At 41.9% G+C, this 18,152-nt stretch overlaps 1 protein-coding gene across 1 annotated transcript in view; it reads right to left on the bottom strand.

Moving 5' to 3' along the window:
- Positions 1-18,152, bottom strand: part of tsnare1 (T-SNARE Domain Containing 1) — a 1,274,638-nt gene that overhangs the window by 273,738 nt on the left and 982,748 nt on the right. Inside the window, exon 2 of the mRNA XM_050047737.1 lies at positions 3,088-3,111. The gene's annotated coding sequence lies outside the window, so the exon portion shown is untranslated. The remainder of the gene's footprint in view (positions 1-3,087; positions 3,112-18,152) is intronic.

Raw genomic sequence — 18,152 nt, 5'->3', positions numbered from 1 at the left:
CGCCAGGAACAAACTGGGAGGCAAAGATCCTCTCTGAGTAAGAGGGTTCACTTTGCTGCAGGGTTCACCTACGTATATTTTTTCTCTTCTGATACAGTCAATGTGTGCATCACAACCACTGTCGTGTATTGCACAAAAGCTTTATAAGACGGTTACAGGCAGCAAACTTGTGGATGTCCTTTGTTTACATTTTTTGTAGCTACTTCATTTAAATTGTCTGCCTTGTGATTAGATATAATTTAAAATATTTATTTTGTATGTGTTGGTCAGGTAATGTTAAATAAAAGTACATGATGACTAATGTACTGTTTTGGGGTCAATTCTTAATGTAAACAGTATATTTAATAGTAATGCACCAGGTCAGAGGGTTCCTTGTTAAATATGCTTAGTTAGTTCTCAGAAAATATCTTAATATCCAAGCAAATTCTGTATCATAATTGAAATATACTTGACTGAATCGATTTTGAACTGAATTGAATCGAACCGAATCGAATCGAATCGGGAATCGGATCGAACTGAGTCCTTGAAAATTGAATCGAATCGATCTGGAAAATCTGAATCGATTCCCAGCCCTACCTTTGACCACCAAATTCTAATCAGTTCATTTTTGAGTCCAAGAGGATGTTTGTGCCAAATTTGAGGACACTCCCCTTAAAGGGATAGTGCACCCAAAAATGAAAATTCAGCCATTATCTACTCACCCATATGCCGACGGAGGCCCTGGTGAAGTTTTAGAGTCCGCACATCCCTTGCGGAGATTGGCGGGGGGGAACGGCTAGCACACCTAATGGCTGACAGCGCCCCAGACTAACGTCCAAGAACACACAATTGAAGCCACATAATATCTCGAACATCCAAGTGTGCTGAAGCCCCGACATAAAAAGTTGTTTCGAAAAACGTCATTTGAACTCTGTTTTTAGCTTCACTGTAGCCTGTAGCTCTGACTGCTTCTCTGTGCTCCGCGTTCACGTGTGCGCGCTCAGGGTGATCGGTGATGCACGGTCTCTGAAGAGCAGCAGTCTCGTCAGTACTGATGTCCAGATTCTCAAGTGCAGGCATCACCAATTCCCAGTCTGAGCAGCAAAGACTTTCCTCATCCGTTGGCATTGCTTTGCATTTGAAACAACTACACCAGCAGGTTTCCAGTGCTCGACTCCGGTATTCTGCGGCTGACTGAGGCTCATGAGCTGCAGCGGCTGCTTCGTCCAGTAGCCTGAGTTCCGTCTGTATACTCGGGCTCAAACAAATACGGTTCAACAAAGAAATGCTGTTCCTCCTCAATTTCAAAGTCTTCAGACATGTTGGGCTGTCCTTTGCTAAAAGACGGTAGTGCAAATTATCTTTTAGCTACTGTGGTTACGGTAGTCTCCCCCTGCGGTGCACGTGTCACGTGATGTAAACACGGGTAAGCAAAGGTCATGCTTCGCTGGTCTCGTGCAAGTGCGCACACGTGAGCGCGGAGCACAGAGAAGCAGTCAGAGCTACATGCTACAGTGAGGCTAAAAACAGAGTTCATATGACGTTTTTCGAAACAACTTTTTATGTCGCGGCTTCAGGACACTTTGATCACTACGGATGAGCATGTTGGAGATATTTTGTGGCTTCAATTTTGTGTTCTTGGATGTTAGTCTGGGGCGCCGATAGCCATTGGGTGTGCTAGCCGCTCCCCCTGCCGATCTCCGCAAGGGATGTGAGGACTCTAAAACTTCACCAGAGCATTCCTCAGCATGAGGGTGAATAGATAATGGCTGAATTTTCATTTTTGGGTGCACTATCCCTTTAAGGCCTTCTTGAGATATCACCTTCATGAGAATGGGACAGATGTACAGAAAGCCCAAAAACATAATGCCTCCCGCCATGGCTATCACCGGCATGGAGGCTTAAAATCAAAACATGATATTTATATGGCAGCAATAAAAAAATCGGTCTGTGTAAAAATGTTTGTGTGTCCTCATTTGAGGAAAAATCGTACTCCATTACATTTCTAAGACAGCAACAGTTACCTTTGAGATCAAAACTATATATCAAAACAGATGAGCTTAAAACGCAAAGCACATTTTTTAAGATTAAACCAGTGGTTCCCAGTTATTTAGCCCCTGTCCTCTTGCAAAAAAGCAGTGTCTGGTTTCTACTCATGTTTCAGATGTCCTTAGTTGTTAGTAGACTTTTACCCTCCAAACTTAAGTTAAGGATTTTAGTATTCCACTAGTGAATACCAGTACCCAACAGTCAGGCGTTTCTGTATTATGAGGTCTCATGAGGGTGCCGTGCTAGCTCTCTGAGATCTACCAGTGGGTGTGACATTGTTTGTCCCAACCCGGTCTCATTCCAAAGTCGCTAAATACCGGCGCTTGGGCAGTGACTTCCAACATCAGACACAGACAAAAAAGGTGTCCTTTCACTTCTGCATGGTATGCAGCCTGTCATCATTATTGTGTTACAGTGCCTGGTGGCCTGGTGCCTGGGGGAAAGGTGGTGGAATAACAAGTTAAGTTGAGGGGCCGAAAGCGCAAAGAGGGATGGGTCCAACAACCACCGACTTTCACCCAGGAGGCCAATGTTTGCTTCCCACATGACCTACAGCCAAACCTTGTCCTTTTTTCTAAACCTCATTTGCTTTTGTTGCATAAACCTAACTAGATAAGGACAATGTTGTACCCACTTAGTGTTTTTATTTTGAAAGAGACTGTATGCAAACTATACATTTCCTGTGAAAACAGAAGTGTATTTGGTGAACACACAATGTATGTAACAGACTGAAGTTGACATGGCGTCCCAGAACGCCAACAACCAACGCACCCAGCGTACCTTGCAGGTCATATGTTGATGTGAAAAGTCCATGACCAAACGTTGGTATATGATGAGGTCAGAGTGAAAATGTGTTGTTTGTCCATGTATAAGGGTCCTGCAGTGATGTCCCCATTTAGTGCCTTAATGAAAGGCTGGAGTGGACCACTGCCTCCCACCACCACCCTCACCTCACACAGTGGTAAAATAAAAGTAATGCATGTACGTGATGCCTATATTGCCTGATCAGGTGTTGATATACCTACAAATAGCATGTATCCATATGAAACTTCAGCTTACCTTTGATGACAGCTGAATATAACACTAGAAAAGAAGAAACAGGAAAAACAACATGAATAAATAGAACAAAAAAGCATAACTATAATGACTAGTTACTGACATGTTCGCACTTCTTGTCTATGTCAGTATGAGTTCAACTTGATCCCACACAGTGAGCCCTGCCTGTTTCTCAACAGCTAATGTCAAATGGGCATAATTATGCTTACATAAGGATCAATATGTGAAATAAACTGTATATTTCAAACTTCAAACATGAAATTTGTTTAGATAATAATTAAATGACAGTGTTTCCTGACTTCTTGTAGTACACTTTATTTAACAACTCAAACCGTAAAGGGCTACTCCACCAATATAACCGATGAAGATCAGTTTACTCATCCTGGCTGAAACTACTCAGCCTCTATCTGCTGTGGCCATTGAGAAGCTCTGTCAAGTTTGAGGAGTTAGAGTTTGAAAGTGGTGGACATTTACCAGGAGGGGAGGGTCTAATGACATACTAACAACTTGCATAATGGGAAACTAAGAATCCTGTTTTTGGAACTTGACCCATATAAAGAACTAAGAGTAAGGTTTTGTCTGTACCATATCGGGTGTAGCAGTACAAAATCCATGCCAACATACAATATACTGTTAGAATCTGTAACATCAAATAGATATGTTTGTATGATTGACAGATGACTAGCAGTATCAGGCATGGTGCTTGTCTTGCCTCTGGCTTCCTCCTCTTTGACCAAATCGGGATTTTGTGGCCACAGTAACTGACAAAGACAGTGGTGAGCTATAAATCCAAACTTCATGCTCCAAAACCTCCTTACAGAAACCTTTATGTGATGTTTTTCTGCACTATTTGTTTGGAATTGTAACTTGTCTAGCAAGAAAAACAGCTCTTTGGCTTCACCCACTAAGATTTAGCTCAACCATCAAAACATTTTCTATTTCCACAGCAGCTTTGCCTGGACTAAATGTTTGCAGAACTAAAACTCCACAGGCAAACACTCATAAAATAATGAATAAAATCCCCATAGACAAAAAGATCAATGCAATGTCCACTTTTACTACCAAACTCAGACTTTGTGCAGAAGTGCCAGACAGTCCCACCCCCAGACAGTGTCAAGCCACCTGCATCTATTGGAACATGATAAAAATAAAACAACTCTAAAAAATTGCCTTTATCCTGGCTGTCCAAGATCCAAAACTGTTTTTAGAAAAATAAGAAATCTTTCCATGTTCAAAAAGAGAAAGGTGATGATAGAAAAAAAGACAATATTCAATTTGTCTGACAGTCCTATGATTGCTGGAGGCTCTTGAGGCACAGAGTTGGTTGGAACAGTCAGAGATTAAAGAAATATCATTTTAAAGAATTCAAAAAGTCAAAATGTATCAACTTATATAAGAACATAGCCTTCTTCCTTGGGTATACTGGAAGATGTCTGAAACTTTCACTCAAAGCAACAGCAGAAGTAATGAAATATAAGTAAATGCAGAAAAAAATGGTTGCAGAGATAAATCTGCACCGCATGACTGTATGAGGCTGGGAGGGCGATCATGAAACATTACATAGCTCATGGTTTGTCATATAATCTGGTCTTTGGAATCTAGGTGGAAAAAACAAAAGCAATAAGTGCCTAAAACAAAAATTGAGTTGTTTTTTTAATTTATTTTTTTTAAGTTAAGAATGTCGGATAAAAAAATCACTAAAATGTCATCTCAGGAAACTTGGTCCAACCTACTGCCCTCCAACAAACCATTCAAGTGGCAGGACAACATTGTCTGTCAGTGCCCTTTAAAACTATTACAAATGAAAGTTACAAAAAATGATTGATATGACCATTTTCTGGTCTGCCACATCTGTGGTTAGGTTTAAAACTACAGCTGATTGTTGGTAGGAGATGGGAAACAACAAGCAATTGTTTCCAATGGAAAGAGCTGCTGCATTTTCTCAGGAAGCTGTGCAAGTAATGTTGGTGCTATCCTCCACTGCCCTGATTTCCCACCAGGTCTTACCACCAAAGCTCAACTGAATTGAGCTCTGAGTATATTGGTTGCCACAGCACAAGTTCAGTGGGATTCTAGCAGAGGTTAAAGTTATGATGACAGCAGTTCCACTGTAGAAAGGGTACAGAATGGAGGGAAAGTTGATTTCGGTGCATGTCTAATCCCGGTTATGTATACTACCTCGTGCGAATTATGTACACTTGCACATTTTCTGTGGAACTGGCTTAAGTGCTTTGCAGCTTTACAACAACATAATTTAGTTTACCTTTGCCTTTGAGAAAGAATTATCCTTCATCCTTATCACACATTTTTGTCAGGATAACTACAATCGGCAATAGGTGAAATGCGGGACATTTACATAAAGTAAGGTCAGTTAAAGATGAGCAGTATTACTGCATATATTTGTCAAAGTGTTTTGTGACCCTAGAGGCAGTCTTTTCCATATTCCGTTCCATCTGGAGGTCCAAGCAATACAGCCTTAAAACAAAGATGCTGTTGTATATCAGCAATGTCAAGTCTGTTCTGCTGTATGGTGTAGAGAGCTGGCGAGTGGTCAAAACAGACATGAGAAGACTGGAAGTTTTTCACAATGGATGCCTCAGACGGATATGCCAGATCTTTTGGCTTAATAAAATCTCCAACCATGAACTGTACAAGAAAACAGGTAGCCGGAGCATCACCAAGGAAACTACACACAGACACCTGAGATGGCTAGGACATGTGTTGAGAATGGAGCAGGATCGGATCACAAAAGTTGCCTTAAGATGGACACCACCAGGCAAAAGAAAACCCGGGAGGCCCAAAACCACCTGACGCAGAACTGTGACACAAGAGCTGGAACAGATGAATCTGTCATGCTGCCAAAGACCGAATACAATGGAGAGAGCTCATTGAAGCCTTATGTCCCATAGAGGATGAAGAGGAGTAAGTAAGTCAGTAAGAGGCAGTCTGAGAAATCACCTCAAGTGATGCCACCTGGGTCAGTGTCAGTTGGGGCTAAAGACTACAGGTTTAAAAAATGAAAAAAAAATCTGAAGGTGTGGAATTTGAAAAAGTCTTCTCAGACCTCTAACTTCTCGTGTCTGACAAAGGCTAGAGGCTCCAGGCTACACCAGTGACTCCTAGCATAACACACACCAATCTGTGCCCAAACTATAGGCGGTCATGAATATGAGCCCCCATAGGTTAAGTACGGTTTGAAAAAAAAGAATGGTTGGGCATGGTCACATTACATACTTAGCAAACAGTTACGAACCTAATGTGTTAGTTACGAAGGTTAGATTTAGGAAAGAGGAGTTATGTAGATTAAAGAAACATGGGAATTGTCACAGTACATACTTAACATAAAGTTACATAGGCTAGGTTTACAGTAGGAAAGTAAAGTTATGAAGGTTAGGTTATGTGCTTAAAACAAAGTTACTTACTTAAGTAAGTAACTTACTTAACTTACTTGGTTGGGCGTCATCAAGTTACGTATTTAACTTAAATCTTCGTACGTAAAGTGAAGTTATGTAGGTTTGGTGTAGGAAAAGAAACATGGTTGGGCATTATCACATTGCATACTAGACAAAAAGTAATAAACTTAACATGATGATGTAATTTAAAATACCTCAAAGTCGCCTTGGTTTCATAAGGGACATGAACACCAGTTTCCTGGGGGAATAATACTTTCTTAAGGTATACACATTAACAGTGCATGAAAACAGCCTGATCATGTTGCATTGTGGGTAATGTAGGCACCAAGGATGAATACTTAGTTTTGGTCCTTGTGTTTTAAACTGTCTATCATGAGTCTGTCAATGTTATAGGGGTGGAATGCTTAATTGCGTAGCACTCAGCTTTGAAAACCATTATACTTCCCAAAGTATGAAAATTCTCACTGATGTAAATGAAACACAAGCAGTAAAACCGTTCTGTCAGTTGTTAAATTTAGCCGGATAATCTAAATTACTTTTCTGAGGTAAGACCACAGGTGACCGCACCCTCACAGAGGGTAATAATCTCTCATTTTACACAAAAACTCTGCGTCTATGTGCACAACTTGAGAAACTAAAATAGACCATAGCTAAACCATATTGGCAGTAAACTATGATGGTGGTTTGCAAAGGGCCGTCATCATTTTATTGTTTGCCTTTGTTCTCTCCTCCAAATAACTTTGGATAATATGGGGATTTGTTACCAACATGTCTGACTGGGTGTGTTTCTTAGCCTGTCAAACTTCTTTTTAGCAATGTCGTCATGCTCCCAGATCGCAGCAATTAATGCGGTGGCTACAATGTCATCATTACTGGTAGGAAAAATCCATTAAGCTTTAGGTCAGATCATTGGAAGAATCCATAAGCTGTTGTTGTATCTGAGAGGAACCAGCTGTATCTTTATTAGTGAGGCAGGTGTCTGGGCACAACACATACAGTCCAGCCAGACAATTATCAATAAAACTGTGAAGACGGGTAGCCCACATGTCCCACAGCGAGACAGGAACGCTTTAGTGAAAGGTGACCTTGAGTCAGGGGGCTAAAACGCTACGCTGCTTTCATTTGTTTGAAAGGACCAAAAAGGTTGTCCTCTCTGCACTTATTTGATTGGATTGTCAATGGCAGGATGAGAGTTTTCTGCCGCACGTCGCTGCCTTGCATGCATATGAATGCGGTGAGGAGCAGGTGATGGTCCTAAGGGGAGACTGTTCATTATTCCACAAACTCCTCACACTAATCTGCGCATAAAAACTGTTCCGCTCCCTTCTTTCTCCAGCCTCTCTCCCTCTCTCTCTCAATCTGGTTTGTGGCCTTTCTCTAAAGGACAGCAGAGCGTGCAGTAGACTGTGTCTGGCCTTCTTTTAATCTGACCTTTGAAAGAAGCAGCTATTATGTTACCTCAGGGTTGTGTAACACGCACCAGGATACCTACAGTAATACCTTCAAGTCAGGGTATTCAACAGCTATCTCAGCTGATTGTATTTTTAGAACGGCGGCCCCTGAATGAAAAGCAGCAAATAAGAAAACAACCAGAAGGCGTATGTTGGATTATAGTTAAGGCTGCAGCATAAAAACATACTCATATGTCACAAGGACATATTCTTGCTTCAACAAAAACACAAACATGTCACACACAGGATGTGAAGCCATGTTACAACAACTGCTGCTGGACAAGTCTGCTCTTCCTTAAAGGGCATGCTTTCAGAGCTGTGCCATTAGCACCCTGGAAAACTGAATCTAGCAAAAATTGAGTGTCTTGAATAAATGAAAGCCTTTTCTTTAACAGATTTGGGCAAATGTGTTTCTCTGTTCAAATGTTTACACCTTTATTATGTCATAAGCAAAGCCGCATCCACCTCACATAAAGGGCCTTCACTTATGAGATATACAGACATTACAAAGTTATTAGAAAGGTACTGAATTATATACGTTAGCTGGTTTCACAGGCTGAGTAAGTTCCCCATGACTAGTAAACCCAGTTTGGCATGCAACTTTGTATATGTAGTATCCCTTTAGAAGATAGTCGACAATTGTAGGAGGGAGGTTGAGTTTGATCAAGAAGAATAAGTTAGATGGTGTTGGCTACATGTTATGTTGAATTTGTGTTTTTTTCCCCCTGTTTTGTTTGTTGTTGTTTTGTTTATTTTTGCATGCCTCCAGTGAATGAAGAATCCAAAAACAGAAAATTCTTAACAAATGTAAGTCACAGGTGACTACTTTAACAACAGCAAAAATATCAAGAATATCTGTTTACAAACTCTCCCACAACTCCTGCACTATAATCCATGTCTCATTTACCCAGTTATATGCTCACTTCTTCCCAAGCAGACAGCCTTTTCTAAAGGGGAACTGAAGTTAAAGTGAAACTTGTCTATGTTCTCTTTATAGCCAGACTCCATTGACAAAAATAGTAATTTTACCTTGTTGTGAACAGCTGCCTGAATCACTAAAGTTTGTTTGTGTTACTGAGTGACTTTGGGGTCCTAAAAGTTTAGTTCAGATTCACCTAAGTCACACAATAACACAAACAAATTACCAGTCGAAGCAGTGGTATACCAGCAGCTCCCATGTTCAGCAAGGTAAAATTACTGTTTTTGTCGATGGATTTTGGCTTTGAAGAGAGCATAGTCGAGTTTTACTTTTAGTTCAGTTTCTCATTGAAAAGGGCTGTCTGATTGGAAAAAATACTGAGCATAGGACTGGGTAAATGAGACTTGAATTATAATGTAAAGAGTGTAGAGTTGTATGAGTGTGTAAATCAATATTTTGATGTAGTTTTGCTATTGTTAAACATAGACCCCTGTAACTTCAATTCATTAAGACTTGTTTAAGTTTCTGGATTCTTCATTCACTGTTGAGGCATGTGAGAAAAGTTTTCTTCATGAATTCAACATCACATGGGGTACGTAATTGATAAACAAATGGTTGTAACATGAGTGTTGAAATAAAATAGGAAGACTTCAGAGTCTACAGTCATGTTAGCAGCTCTGTCAGACAGCACACTGAGCATTTTATTTCATTTGCAGTATTAGGGCTAACGGAAGTACAGATATTGTCCCTAACCAGCAGTGGAATGCCAATAGGTCTCCTCAGGCCGTGTGGACAGGCCTCCAGTGAGCAGTCTGGTAATGGGCTCCCTGTTTGGAGCGGAGTGGAGCAGCCCGAGGACTTGGCCCGAGATAAGGAAGAGTAATGATCTTTGGCCGATGAGTGAGCCATGCTGCTTCCACTCTAGCAGTCTCATGCTGCACACCAACAAATGCACCGCACGGAGTCATCGCTCCAGTCGAGGATGTTTTCTGGAAGTCCCACCGAGAGCGTCTGAAGCTCAGTGTCTGGGATGTGCCGAGGAGCTCCCGGGGGAAACGAGAGCTGTCCCGAGCCCTGGCATTTCAAAATGCCGTTCTTCCTGTGTGGTTTCTGGGGGGCTTCCTGGCCCTGGCTGCAGGACCACAACAGATGGCCAAATGGACATCCACGATGCGGCCTTCTGGTGCCATCCTCATGCCACATATGCTTCATCCTGCGGCTATGACTTCCTGGAGATTGCTTTCTCACAGTCCCTCACAGCCGTCACCATGGCTACACAATCCCAGTTGTGGGGAACAGACCTCAGCGTGCACAGACACACACACTCCAGCATTAAAACCCTCTTGAATCCCTAAATCACCACATGCAAGGCACTCCAAAGCCACTGTTGGATTTTATTTTATCAGCCTAACACATACTGGTGATGCTGGACCATCACTTTCTCTTATATTCCTTAATATTCAGATTTCACGTGTCATGAGGCTGGATCATTGGTACTAGATGATAAGATGCGTCTCAGTCAGGCCTCAACAAAAGCTGACTCTTGAATGAATGGATTTCACTCTCTGGTTATGACAAGATAATCAGAGGCATTTCCAAACACAATGCCAAGCAGTCATCTGGTCATGCTTTGCGAAACAATCGTGCTGCTTTGGCTGACTGATAAGCTCAGGCTAATCTATGGAGTACTTTGAAAGCAAACACGATTGATTATATTGCAATCAAATTGGCTCCGCAGAGCATGGTAAATGTACACAGGCAGGTGGACAGAATGGTGGAGAGTGCACATGCATGAAAGGGAACTTTGAAGAAATGAAATCACATAAAGGCAGCTATGCAGACCAGCTGTATTGGGCTTTATGCTATTTAGCAGTATTTGTAAGCTTTAAAGGAACAATCCAACATTTTGGGAAACATATTTTCTGATCTGCCACCCTTATCAGCAGGATGACATCATTTGTCTGTGCCCTAGAAACTGTTACAGAAAAAGATCATGGTGAGGGTTAGAATAAGTACTGTTTTACAGTTGAGATCATCATCATCATGGTCCATCCATCCATCCATCCATCCATTATTTGTAACAGCTTATCCTTTGCAGGGCTGCAGGGGGCTGGAGCCAGTCCCAACTGACATTGGGCAAATGGCGGGGTCACTGTGGACAGTTTGCCAGACAATCACAGGGCTCACACATAAACAGACAGGCAACTATTTACGTTCACCAACAGGCAATGTAGAGTTGACAATTAGCGCTGGAGTGCAAGACTCATAAATATAAATGAATGGACATTACAATCAAACACTTGCCAAACGAGTTCTCTGTATTTCTAGGTTGACCAGAGTTGCGGTGTCTGGTGTCTGCGGCAACTCTCCTGCACGCCTGAGGCATTTTACATCAACCAGCCAGAGCTAAAGGGTACAGCAAGCGGGGAGAGATCATATTGGAGTAGCTAAGAGTATGGCGGAAGCTGTGGAGGAAAGTTGTAAGAGGCCTTCACAATAGGGTAGAGTAGATGCTTCAGATAAAAAAGAAGTTCAGAGGAAGGATTAAAGAAAAAAAAAAAGAAAGCAATTGATGGCAAGGACAAACATGGACATGTATTGGTGTAGCTTTTTCTTGTTGGAGTGCACTGAAAGAAGAGATGGTACTAAGGGCAGACACAGGTGTTGCGTTGCTGCTCATGGACCTTGAACAACAGGACTCTCTACGGAGGCATGTCAAAGCTGGAAAGCTTCAAATATGAAACTAAAAAGTTGTTTTTGTAAAAGCATGTATTGTTTGCCATCCAACTGACTGACTGTAACTAACTGTTAGTTCCCATCCACTAACCTGCATGAATTGGTTGGTAAGTAGCCATCGCTTTGTAACAACCCTCTAAAAGAGACCGTCCTCCGCCAAAATATCATAGTAGTAGTGTAATAGTTTGTTTGTACGTGCAGCAATTAAAACTCATGTTTGACATGATATGACAGGAGTAAAGGAGGAGGAAGTCAGGTGAAAAAGTATAAAGAGCTACAAAGCTGCTCAGGTGAATGGGTCAAACAAACACACCATCTGAAAGACCGGTGTCCATGTCCCATGTGACACCTAAAGTCAGTTTTGAGTTGTTTTAACGACATAAAGTAGTTTGTTGTGGTCTGTTATATGACACACATCTTGAGATACATCACATAGTTTTGCTGCAACTGCAATTGTTTAACAACATCAACCACGTTTAAAACTACGACTGTTTTAACGGTCACATAGCTGCAGAGCTACTCTGCACTGATACAGTAAACGCTCCTGTGGGTGGTATTTAGAGGGTAGGAACAAACAACCTCAGTGGTCATATGGGTTGGAAGACTTCATGTTCTAAAAACATTGTTTTGCTGGAAGTACATTTTTCTGTGGTGGAAAATAAGCTAAGTATCTGGCATTGATGAGTACCTCATCTGATGGCTTCATCACCTGGTCTTTTCTTTTACATGGACAGTGTTTGTGTAGGGGAAAGCAATTATGAAGTAACGCTTTATGGAAGTAATGCAGCAATTTTCTCTTAGCCCATATAAGTCTGACTTGCCTAACTATATCAGCACATAAAGTACGCGGCACTTACCCCAGAACCACAAAAAATCTTTTGTATACGCTGTACTTTCACTGTGTTCAACAGGTAAAGTTGATTTGGATTGTGACGAGTAAATTCACTTAAAGGAACAATAAGCGAAATTCATCATTTCTAGACTGAAGGAAGTAAAAAATTGCTATGTGAAGAACTAGAGGTGTAATTTCATCTGGAGTATAGCATGACTCTCTCTGTGTTGATCTCCAGCTCATTGTTTTCAAGCCGGTCCGGCTGCGCGTTCATGTACGTTCATGTGAATCCCCCCCCCCCCCTCATGGAGCCCTTAGCCCTCCCTCCCTATAAAAGGCTACAGCCAGTGAGCAATGGCAGCACATATTTTCGAAATGAAATGGCAGAGAGCGGAACGAAACCGGGGCTAACCAGTACTTCCTCCTCAGGCTCCACTTCACTCAGCTGCCCCACAGATTCGCTCCCTCTCCCACTTTAACCTCAAAAACAATCTGGAGCTAGCTGGGAGCGGCTGGCAAGGCGTTAGCCGCAGCATGACCGGAGGGAAGCACAGCCAGTTAGCCTTCGCTAGCTTCCCAACTAGCCCCGGCTCTCTGTTTGGATCCAACCGGAGCACCGAGCTCCTGGTTTGTTATTGTAGCCTCCACTTCACCCAGCTTCACTCAGCTGCCCGATAAACCCGCTGCTTCTTCCCACTTTAACCTGAAGCGATGTTTTAGCCTAGCGGGCAGCACGCGAGCCAGCTGCCCGCTAGGCTAAAAGAGGAGAAGAGGAGGAATGTTAGCGTTAGCTCCCGGTGTTAGCACTAGCCGAGTCGGCTGCCACTGGCTACTGGAGTAACTTAACAGCTATGGAGCGCTTCTACCAGCTCTTCTAGTCACTGAGCCTCGCTTCCATCTCAGCAAATATATTACATTTATTACAGGTACCATCATCATAGAAGTAGGCAGGGGAATAGCTAAACACAGCAGAGACCGAGACATCGCTAACTGCTAGACGAGGCGAGTGGGGGGTGGGGGTGGGGTGGAGAGCAGAGGTAGAGGGAGGTGTGGCTCATGACACACTTTGTTTTGGTCTACAGGCAGTGCACAACAGCAAACCTAGCGGTCAAACGATTTCGCTTTTTGCCCCTTTAAGCAATCTTTTTTTTTTTTTTTTTTGATTATTAATTGCTATTTCTCTGATTGGTGGATTTGCTAAATTGCATGCCTACATATTGAGGGTCCTTGCTCTGACATATAACTATTTCACCCCTATCATGTTAAAAGAAATATACCCATTATGTTGGCTTTTTTTCAGTGTAGAAGCAAGTCAGGTTTAACAATAAGGAGTCATTGTTTGGACAAAACTAACAGATGTTTCTTTCATCCCTCTACAGTAACAACGAGCATTTCTACAGGCCACAAGAAGTAACCCAGAGCTTCAAAGAAAAGGCTCTACTCTCATCAAACCAATGCACCCACAGTTTCCAGGGACAAGGATGAGGAATGTCTTCCGTGTGGGGAGACATTAAGCTCATCCTGGCCTGGGGAAGTGTGGCTGCAGTGTGTCTTTTATCTGCACTGGTCTGTCAAGATGGCGCCGGTGTGTATGGCTGGCCGTCTGCTGCTCCCANGTTTTTATTTTTGTACAGCACTTTGTTTCAGCTGTGGTTGTTTTTAAAGTGCTCTATAAATAAAGTTGAGTTGAGTTGAGTTGGTCCCATGAGGCCTGTGAGCTTTGGAGATGATTTACCCTTCTTTATAAAGACTATTCTAAAAGTAATTTTACTCACCTGGTCCTCGTGTGCCCATGCCACTCGTAGCACTCATTAAAGTGCTGCATTTAACCTAAACCTACCCCTGCACCTGTGCCCCGATCATATTCCTTCTGTTGGTATCTTTGTTGCAAATTCTATACTTTTACTCTTTTAATTTTGACTCTGAATCCAACCAGCCTGAATCCAATCCTTGATCCTAATCCAAACACAAGGAATATTCTAGAAGTGATTTTACTTACCTGGTCCTTCTCTGCATATGCCCCTTGTAGCACTCATGAGAGTGCTGCATTTTAACCCAAACCTAACCTTAACAACCTGTCTTTTAACCTAACACCTCTTAGCTAGCTAAATGCTAACTTTCTTCAGGACTTCCGCTTCTGGACCAAGAAGGTAGCTGATACATAGGTATGGTGGGCAAGTCACGTAACTGCTCCAGCTGCAGCTATACCCTCTTGGACTCTATGGTTGTTGCTCAAACGTCCATGTTTTCATAAGCCTGCCAACACACACACACACACATACACACACGGACACACACGCACACACACACACACCTACACACCTCAAACTTGGACTGAACTCAGATCAAATATTAAACTAGGCAGTGCTGATTAGATATAAACCTAGATTTTGTTGATGTATTGCCTATTTATCACCTAAAATGTCTTATAAACACATTTCACTGCACCTTTTAGCTGTACTACCAGAATTTGTGAACAAGAGGTGGGCACCAAACTATTTCCTGTAAAACAGAAGGTGAAAAAAACAAAACAAATGATAACACTAGGCAGAGTTGATCAAATGTAGACCAAGATTCTGTTGCTGCATTTCCTGTTTCTCATTTTCAGAATCATATTTTAGCTCATTGTTTGACTGTAATGCAAGATTGTTCATTACAGTCTGGCCACCATATTGTGTCCTGTGGAAAAACAGCCAAGCTTTTCAGTCACCCACCAGCAGGAGTGTTTATTAGTCAGGTGCCGTGCAGGGCATTCTGGTAGTTGTAGGTTTTCTCCCTCTTGAGCAACAGTGAATGCCACAGCCTTTTTTCTCTGTTTTTTTCTGGTCATGTAGCACCAATTTCAAAAGTCTCTGCATCTTTCTACTGCATAGACAGCCTACTTTTATGAAAAGACAATCCTTCCAGCAGTAAAATACAATGTTCTTCTTTAATTGGCCAATCTTGAATTTCATTGCATCCATAGTTGAGCCAGGTTCAACTCTTTTGCCGAACAACCCTGCATAATTTTACAGGCACCTTCTGCATCAGTACACCTGCTATACCAGTGCAATACCCTCACTAAAACAAATAAGGGGATTGAGGTTTTATGTCAGTCTGAACAAACCTTATCCTCCATCTTTAATCATAAATTCAGCAGTAGCCTTTAGCCATTGGCTGCACTGACTAAGGTCAGTTCTGCAGCTCATGTTCAAAGTTCATAGTGCACATATCCACTAAGGATGCCTGAGAACAAAAACAGACCACATACAATATAATAGAACACCTTTAAATAAAAAACAAACAATGTTTAAATTGTAAATTTATATTATTCTTGATTGTATTTTTTCACATCTGACAGAGCTAGGAGAGCACTCCAGTTTTTCTGCTAAGTTAGGCATATCATGTCTCTGTCTGTCTTAAGTCTGAACTGGACACACAGAGATGAAAATAATACTTCTCAAATAATACTTCTCATCTCATCTGGGGAAGACCTGGGCAAAATGGACAAATGCCCCAGGGTCCCCAACAAACACTGCGTTATTAAAACATCTTCACTGACTTTTGGTTTGACATGGGAAATGAAAAGTGGGCTCCCGGTCAAGAGTCCATAGTTTGTTTGACCCATCCACCATACCATCTGCCTGCCTGCGTTATAAACTGCTGCCAGCTAGTGCATTTCATAACGCTTATTATATTATCATAATATTAGTTACATTGTCTGCAGATGCTGCACATTCCTAAATTTGTGAGTGGGGCCCAACATTTTTTTTTTCCAATGCAGGTTATCAGTCTAATGGTAATACAGCACAAAAGTATGTTTCCAGTAAAGTCTTACACACTTGGAGAGTTCTACCAATGAGGAGGGCAGTTAGTACAGGAACAAATCCTCTAAAGGGCTTAAGTTCTTCAGATACCCCTACCCAAGGTAGGACAACAAACAGCAATATCTTTTTCTCAGAATTCTGATGTCTTCATTAAATGGATGGTCCTAGAAAAAGTTAGTTTAAATTTTCATTAATAGTGCTCTGATATACACCTCAAAGTAATATGAATATAAAAATATGGATATATTATCAAACTATAGAGCCTATGGCTTTTCAATATAAAGGGAGAAATTTCACAGACATTTTTTTAAAATAAAGTGACTTGTACTTAAAGGTCCATTGTTTAGAATTTAGGGGAAAATATATGGCAAAAAATGGAATATGATATTCATTACTATGTTTTCATAAGTGTATAGTCACCTTAAACTACAGCCCCGTTTCCACCGAGCAGTACAGTATGGTACTATTCAGTTCAGTACGCTTATTTTCCATTTCCACTGTGAAAAATTGTGGATGGTACAAATGGAACTGCTCCTTACCATCCCCATTTTTCGTACCCCTTCTGTTGGGGCACCTAGCACACAGATCTAGTGCCAAAAGATGGAGCTTAAAACACTGCAGTCTGTTGATTGGTCAACAGAGAATCATCACTTTTGCTGGACAAAAGACTCAATGCAAAAGCGGAAACATCAACTGCGGCAGATTGTTTTAAACACTGCAGCCTGTCTTCTGTTATCTCGAAATGTTGACACGCAACAACGTTTCTTGGTTGGTCATTGACCGCAGACGTTCCTCTACATTATCGGAGAAGAGGAAATACAGCGGGAACTGGACGGCCCTATTGGGATCGAGAAGGTGTTCCAGCTCGTATGTCAATGAATGGCTAACCATGGCTTCCACCAGCTGGCTGAACAATGTCAGACAAAATGTAAAAAAACTCAAAAATGACTATAGAAGAATTAAGAACCACAAGAGCCGGAACCACCGCAAGCAGGAAGAGCTTGTTTGACACCATGGATGCCATCTATGGACACAGGTCGGCGAGCATTAGAAGAGAGGGGGGCGTCGCCTCAGCTAGGGCTTTATGAGAGTTCCTTCTGGAGGCTGACAGTGAGTATTGCTACATTGGCTATCATGTTAGCCTTGTACTCTGCTTGCATCTCAGTTCACTTTTAGCTTTACATTACTGTTAAAACCTTTGTGAAATCTTTACTGTTTCGGCTTGCTTACTAATCAGTTATGCCCGCTAGTCACCCATTGTTAGCCCCCAGCTAGCTTGACCCATTGTGTGTGGCTGTTTATATTGTACTTTCTGTGTTTGTTATTTCGTATAGTGTTGAAGTCATAGGAGTATTGCATTCTATTTATGCGGTTTTAAAACATTTCTGCTTAAAATGCAACAATCTCAAGTGAGAACGACACAGGCCCTGGTTGTGAGGACTCCATTATCCTTCCTTCCAGTGAAAAAAGCTCAGAGGCGCCACATTTTCCGACGGCACACAGCTCGAAACCTGCAGCGTCTTGACACCGGCATGACCACTGCTGTCTACCACAGCATAATCCACCTCCACAAACACCGGCATCCCTATAATGCTGCAAAGTGCATGTACGAAATAAAACAATAGCCTTGACAAAACACTTGGCTTACAATCAGTCCCCAGAATTGTGGAGAAAGATGTAATGAGAGCCTATACCCAAGTTTAAAGGAGCAATAAGTGAAATTCATCATTTCTAGATTGAAGGAATTAAAAAATTGCCATGTGAAGAACTAGAGGTGTAATTTCATCTGGAGTATAGCATGACCTCACACACCCTCTCTCTGTGTTGATCTCCAGCCCATTGTTTACAAGCCGGTCCGGCTGCGCGTTCATGTACGTTCATGTGAATCCCCCCTCCTCCTCCTCCTCCTCT

This window comes from Epinephelus moara, chromosome 6 (genome assembly GCF_006386435.1).
Source record: "Epinephelus moara isolate mb chromosome 6, YSFRI_EMoa_1.0, whole genome shotgun sequence".
NCBI classification, from domain to species: Eukaryota; Metazoa; Chordata; class Actinopteri; order Perciformes; family Serranidae; genus Epinephelus; species Epinephelus moara.
The sequence above is the reverse complement of the archived record's forward strand: the minus strand, read 5'-3'. Positions and strand labels throughout refer to the sequence as shown.